This window comes from Conger conger, chromosome 5 (genome assembly GCF_963514075.1).
Source record: "Conger conger chromosome 5, fConCon1.1, whole genome shotgun sequence".
Lineage (NCBI taxonomy): Eukaryota > Metazoa > Chordata > Actinopteri > Anguilliformes > Congridae > Conger > Conger conger.
The window spans coordinates 26445300-26453129 of NC_083764.1; positions in this window are offsets into that span (position 1 = coordinate 26445300).

Consider the following 7830-nt stretch of genomic DNA (forward strand, 5'->3'; position numbering starts at 1 on the left):
CAGTCAGCTCTTTCAGACCACAGCCCCCCAGCCTCTCCCCACACCATTGGCCAGACTAGTGGTCCTCATTCCTAGTCCTGGAGAGCAGCAAGGTGCACTGGTTTTTGTTTTCGCCAGCAACCAATTCAAACCCAAGAAACCAGTGAGTTAATTGATCAATGAAAGCAGTTCATTACACAATTAAGTGCTGTGTAACAACAAAAGCCAGCATATCCTGCTTTCCAGGACCAGGAGTGAGGACCTGCAGAGAGAGTGTCCTCCTCTACATTTGTTTTGCTGAAATTCTATAATGATGAAGATCAATTGAACCTGACTGTGACAAATTTACATGCAAAAATCTCTTATGTTTTTGTATTCATATTTTAAGTTGAAAATGATACTATGTTATAGAACTAACACTGTTCTTTTCATGCAATCTTGTTGATGTGCTGGTTGATATGATCTGTCAATCCTGAATGATATTGAAATGCTAATTTGTGCCAGTGGGCTGTTTGTTTAGTCTCAAGCTGATGGTGGCTTCAATAACACCTAGACAGATGGTGCGATTGATAGCTTTCACTTCTCTCTGTGGTGTAAACTCTAGAAAATCCCTGGTTCCAGATGCTCTTTGCAACCGTATGCGCAACCTAGATGCAATCAAACATATTATTGCTTTAGTGTTCAACTGTAACATCAAGTCAGATTTACCTGGATGAATAACAATGCTTGTTGAAATCCCTCCCAAACAAAAAGATCTATAATTCTTGCTCATCAATATTCATGAAGAAACTTATTTGATATTTTTTATTTCCCTAGCTGGATGACTGTGAACTCTTATTTCAGTAATTATTTACAAAGGAAGAACTAGTTTCAAATCTGGGAGGGAGAGAGAAATACTGTCAGGGAGGAGCAAAGAGGGGATCATGAGACAGAGGAGGGCAGGAGTACCCAGGCCATCAGGGATGGAGGGAATGAGGGAGGGAGGGAGGGAGGGAGGGAGGGAGAGAGAGAGAGAGAGAGAGAGAGAGAGAGAGAGAGAGAGAGAGAGAGAGAGAGAGAGAGAGAGAGAGAGAGAGAGAGAGAGAGAGAGAGAGAGAGAGAGAGAGAGAGAGAGAGAGAGAGAGAGAGAGAGAGAGAGAGAGAGTACAACTACAAACCTTACTTCCTCTCCTCTTCAATGGTGGCGGTCCATCTCACCTTTGTGGCTTTCAAAATGGTGCCTCATTTGCACATATCTATATAATATAAATATGGCTTAGCAGGGTGGGCTTCAGCTTAATAGTGCACTTTCTGTTTTCTCCAGGGGGTTGTGCGTGAGGCTGAAACACGCCCATTTTGTACATTACTTTACAGATTTAGTTTTCATTGGCCCAAAGGCCCAATTGAGATCAGCAGAGAGCACTTGGGGCTGTCCCAGAGGGACAGGCTCTCTATGACATCAGTGCCAGCGTGTGATTGGATGCTATTACGGGGCTCCCCTCTGGAGGAGGGCAGGCAAATGAGAAATGGGTTAAAATTCCCAACAAATATTACATTACATTAATGGCATTTGGCAGATGCTCTTATCCATAGCGATCTGCAGTGGATTAGACTAAGCAGGAGACAATCCTCCCCTGCAGGGTTAAGGGCCCAACGGCTGTGTGGATCCTATTGTGGCTACACTGGGGATCGAACTGGTCTTGCAGCTCCCAGTCATGTACCTTAACCAATACACTACAGAGCTTCTCGAGAAATTAATAATTTTAGTAGCATAAATATTAATAAAGAGTGCTAAGGATTTCCAGAGTATGGAAAAAGCTATATGGTATGGGTTAACAATCTGAATTTTCTTTTTTCAGATGCAGTTGCAATATTTTAAATCATCACAGCTTCATTGACTGCAGAAGCTTCAGGGTTGGGTGGAGTACACTGAGATCTGAGATCATTCAGAAGAGATGGCCCAGGTGCTGTTAGGACCCCATCCTTACCCCAATCCCCAGCCTATCACATTCTTAAAGAGAGTTCAGTGACAATACAGTCCTCTGTAGTGATGTCTGCTGCTCTATGCTTCCACACCCTATAATGCTCCACCAAATAACTGTCATTCAACCACTACATGGACCCCCCCCATCATCCATCAAAAAAGCAAGCATACTCTCACTTACTCATCAGAACGATCTTGTTTACCCGATCCCATCCATCTGCTCCACAATTGTACTGTCTTCGATGTCATTGTTTTTTATTGGGGCAAGTTAATACATAGTACTTTTACCGCACTAAAAAACTGCCTGAGCCCATGATACAATGAAATGAATGAATACATTTTCTGTGCACAGCCTTATTTAAATGTATCTGTTCAAAAAAAGGAATTAAACACAAACATATTAAAACTCCTGCACATACACTAGTGAAGTAAATCCAGCTATTGCACCATTTAATATCATTACGTAATTGTATTACGCCATTGACAGTTCTCAGTATCTCATCCCAAACAGAAACAGGATTGTTTGTTAGTGTATGAAGTTGACTGAACTCACACACTTCATCAAAGCCTAAGGCTTGCTTTAATCCTCTGAAATGCAGTTCCACATCTATAAACTTGACATTTCTAACATTTTTTTTAATTATTATTATTTTTTAAAGTTTTCCTTTAGAGCCTTTTTAATAGAGATGTAAGAGACATATTAAACCATTAGGGTACAATTGAATCAAGTTCATCTACAATAATTCTTCTATAGTATGCTATGACATGTCAGGACAGTATTCTATAAAAGATATGAGAGGAATCGGTCTTTTTGATTAAACATCCTACTGTTGATCTGCTTTTATCACCTCAGTTGTGATGTCAACTGGCAATGTGAACAATGTGTCATGTCATTGACAACAATATTGTTGTCAATGAAATTAATTTTATTAATCTCATGTTACATTTCTCATGTCTCATCCTCATACAACTGTCTGTTCTGCACAGCCTGTGTGTTTGTGTGTGGACAAGTCACCTCTCTCTTACATAAACAAATAAACAGAGACCAATTCAGTCATTCTTTGTGGTGTGTGTGTGTGGAAGTGAGAGGCGGGATGGGGGAGGCATTGGGAGAGAAAAAAAGAGAGATTATTTATTGAGTATATTATTATACTCTGTTACGTAAAAAGATTGATGATGAAGAGATTCGTAAAAAGGCATCCATTAATGCTCATGCTGAGGTGCAGGGAAAGTTCTTAAGATCTTAACCTGCTCGCATTTTTGCATTGGGGCTACAAGCTAATAAAACATCTACTGTCAGAACGGGCTGTGTTTGAGGCAGCTGAGAAAACATGACTTAAAATAAAGGCTCTTGTGAGGTTGTATCAGATACCTGAGGCCAGAAGAGCTCAGCTCCACATCTTCTGAATGCCTCAGTTATTTGTAAGCAAAGGAGAGCGGTTTCCTCCGGAAAGTTCTGTGCTCCGGTCTCCATTTCCAATAAAGCCCTGCGGGGTCTCAGGACCTAGAAAATATCTGGATAGCGCTGGATAGCGCTGGACCGACATCACCGCTTCACATAGTTTAACAAGTTACAACCAGCCTCCTCTCAGAAGCTGGCTGAGGGTCTACATATTCAGGATCGTTGGTGGGTTTGTGTAAATGTGCATTCACTGCAAGGCCATGCCTCTGCCTCTGGCTGATAGTGACCCTTTGGTGTCTTCACATCCACACTATTTACAAAGCAGTATTTATCTGCAGTGTGCTGATGCCTGGAGAAGCTCTTTATTGCATAAATAAAAAAGGACACCTCCTACGTATTTATGAATCATCTACTTACAAAGAACAAACTACTATTATTAGTAGTATTATTATGATTATTATTAGATTTTTTCTAACAACATTACACCTACTATTACGACAATATTATTAATATAATATATCAATAACAGAAATATAACAGCAATTATAGACTGGGACAATTCAACAGGAAGTCAACCCTTAGCCACATCACTAGATAAAGGGTGGGGGAGGGGTTCTTTCGGATTCCTTTACATGGCTCACTCAGCATTGCCCATGATAGTGCAGTTAAACATAATTGTACGTCAGATTATGTGACCGCCCAGTAATGCAGAAGAACACCAATGTCCCCAGAGCTGATGGGACTCTGGGTTCCCTGTTCTGAGCCCCCTGTGGTGTCTGCAAAGAACAAAGCATTGTGTTTAACCTTGTGACCATGCCTCCCTGTCTCCTCCATCCACATGCTGATCACCTTCTCAACCCCTTTTTACCCCGATAATGTCATATCGTTTTAAGCACAATACCTGATCATATTATATTCCACATTTTTGTACAGTTCAGCTTGTTGGGGCAGAGTTTGGGTATGAAGGTCATTCTCAGCCCCTATGAGCTCCTAAAGTACACCTGTATACGAGAGACAATGATTTGATGATAGATTCTATGAGAGATAGACAGAGAATTATGCTCTTTTATGTAAAGAAAAAAAATATATATATATACCCTAGATTAACTGTAAAATGCAATAAATTGCAATAAATGCAATAAAGAAACAAAAAACCTGAAATGACCAGTTTTACTTTCTCAGTAACACATTATACCCTGCCTTCCACCCCAACTCCATACAAACTGACAATATCTCAGGGATGGCCAGGTCTGCAAATCCCGGAAACATCATATGCTGCAGAGTGTCCTTGGCGGCAGGGCAATAAACATGAGACAACCCTGCAGTCCTTGGGGACCAGCATCAGCGCTTCCTGGGAGACAGCGAGGCCCTACCGACACATATTATTCAGGTGCATTCATCAAACACACAAAAAATAATTTCTAAAGAATTTCTCACCTGGTTCCCATTTCAAAATTGGTGACTTGAACATTCTGGTGAATGTAACTACATTAATGCAAATCAATTACCATGAATACCACACTCCTGGATACCAAAGTGTTAATGGTAAAAAAAAGAGAGACATTGGAGCCAGGGAGTCAACCTTGTAAAAACTATATAGAAAAACAATGTAATGTTGAAACAAACCTAATGAAAGATGCCTATTTTCACATGATCCTATTTCTGATTCTGATACTCACCATGCATCAAAAAAGTCAGTAAATGTCACAATTCCTCTTTCCAAAATATAGAAGGTGAAAGATGGAGTGAAAGGTGGGTGCTCAGTGGAGCAAGAAACACTTTCATCAGAAATTAATCAATATGAATTGAAATTTTGGGCAGTATATTTCATAAATTCGTAATTAGTTCCATTTAGATGCATATCGTTTTAAAATTGTACATTACATGCACTGACCTCTGGTTTCCCAGTCTCTATGCTGTGAGTGTTGTGAGCTGTAGCAGCAGGAGGAGATGGAGAAGAGGGGATTGCAGGGCTGTCATTAGAATACTGATCAATATCAATTTGGGGAAGGTTGCCGTCCTAGTAGAAACCAATCTGCCAACCCCCTCCTCCCAATCCCCTCCCAGCAGGTTTTAGGTCCTTTTCCCTGGGCCCTTTCCAATTGTTTATTTTTACCTCCTTTCTTCCTTTCGTTGTATCCTATCCACATTCTACCCATCGGATAATGCAAGGAAAGGAAGCAAGTGTGCGAGGACAAAGGAACCGAGAAAACACAAATTAGGCAAATGGACTGTCCTTGTTCTTTCAAACATTAGTTTGAAACCATGCAATTTACAGACATGGCAGATGTATGTTTCCGTGCTCAAGAATTCTTTGGGAGCCTTCAGGCTCCAAGCTCCGTCAAGGAACATTTAACGTCTCGGAACATCCTTCAAGATGGCGGACCATGATTGATTTCTGGGCGAGGCAAAGAACGGGGAGACACAGAAGGATGAAGTAATCGATTGGAATGAGCCCATGCAGTTTGAAATGTGGCTGTCCAGGATGATGCCTGTCTTTAAACAGCCCTGATCTAAAAATAAACCATAGTATAGTACTTTCTCGTACCTCGGTTATAAAGATGCAAACATACAATGCACGGGTTTGTAACATATGAAGTGCAGCTCCTTTTTATTTCAGAAGATGTATTGAAGTTTCTGTGTGTCCTCGGTCCTCATATGCAGAGCGAGTTGCTTGGTAGAATTACCTTTCATGTTCAGAATTGGTCTTGTGACAGCATCCTGCTTGTTTTTCTTCCTCCACAGATCTGTGACATCATTAACAGCACAACACCATCACAAGGGCTGTGCCGCATGCTACTTCACCCCTCGGAGGACGCCACCGAATCCATGGCTGGAATAGGCCGCCAAGCTCCTCCGGCGGTGGGTGCTCCACACCACGAGGGAGAACCTTTTGCAAGATTGCCATACACAAAAATCCCTTTGAAAAGCAGTGGGAGAGGATGCCTCAACGATTAACATGTGACCTGTGATTAATGCTATTTTGTGCATGTGAAACTGGTCTTCTCAGTATGGCTACAGAAGCTGGCAGCGAGTTCTGTACTGTATACTTTACAACAGGACTGCACAACAAACAAAATCTGCTGAATGAAGTGTGTTTTGTTAGGGTTGGACTAAAAACCTACAGGATGGTAGTTCTCCAGGAAAAGGGTTAGGCAGCCATGCATTACAACCCCCCCCCCCCCCCCCCCCAAATTCTGTATACGCAGTAAGTAATTGTGCCTCTTGATTAATCATTGAACCCCCCCCACCCCCCCAACACCACCGCCTGATCCAGGCAGTGACTACTTGCCTGTGACTACATTCCGACACAATGCAGAATGTATAACAGGGCAATAGTATAGTAACTGGTGCAACAGTCTGAGAGCACTGGTATAACTTTAATGGAACTTACAGTAACCTTGGTGGCATCACTTTATTGTGACAGTAGGGAAGCTGGTTCAACCATGGAAGTCTGCTGAGCTTGCTCTCTGGACAATGATGTGACTGGAGTGACTCTGCCCACCACACCTGTCATCCCACAGAGCATCACACTGGAGGACACTGCTGCAGTATTGACAGGCACCTGATGTACTGTCCTGAGAGAGAGCAAAGAGGCAGGCACCACCCCGGTGTACTGTCCTGAGAGAGAGCAAAGAGGCAGGCACCACCCCGGTGTACTGTCCTGAGAGAGAGCAAAGAGGCAGGCCCCACCCTGGTGTACTGTCCTGAGAGATAGTGGAAGGGGCAGGTACTGTCCTGGTGTACTCTCCTGAGAGTGTGTGGAGGGGCAAGCACCATCCTGGTCTACTGTCCTTAGAGGCAGTTGAGTGGCAGGCAACATCCTGGTGTACTCTCCTTTACATTACATTACATTACAATACGTGGCATTTAGCAGATGCTCTTATCCAGAGCGACGTACAACAAAGTGCAAATCAATCACAAGAACAAGTGCAAAAGTAGACCTGAGAGGACAGTACAGTTCCGAGTCCTAGTGTAAACATACAGAAATTCAGAACCCTTGAAGAGTACAATCAACATTCAAACTAGCATACCACTGTTGGCAGCTAGAATACAACAACAGCCAATAAAAACAACAATACCTATACAAGTAACGATATCTATACATAAGTGCCATTACGGTCTAAGGCTAATCACAGTGATTGTGAGTTGGGGAGGGAAAGCTGTAGCCTGAAGAGATGGGTCTTCAGTCTGCGCTTGAAGGAGGTCAGAGACTCTGCCGTTCTGACATTCACCGGGAGGTCATTCCACCACCGTGGGACCAGGACAGACAGCAGTCGTGAGCGTGAAGTGCAGGTGTGGCGAGGGGGAGGCGCCAGACGGCACGAAGTGGCAGAATGGAGGGGTCTTGTTGGTGTATAGGTCTTGATAAGGGATTGAATATACACAGGGGCTGATCCTTTAACTGCCTGGTATGCGAGCACCAAAGTTTTAAATTTGATGCGAGCCATAACAGGCAGCCAGTGGAGGTTGCTGAGCAGGGGGG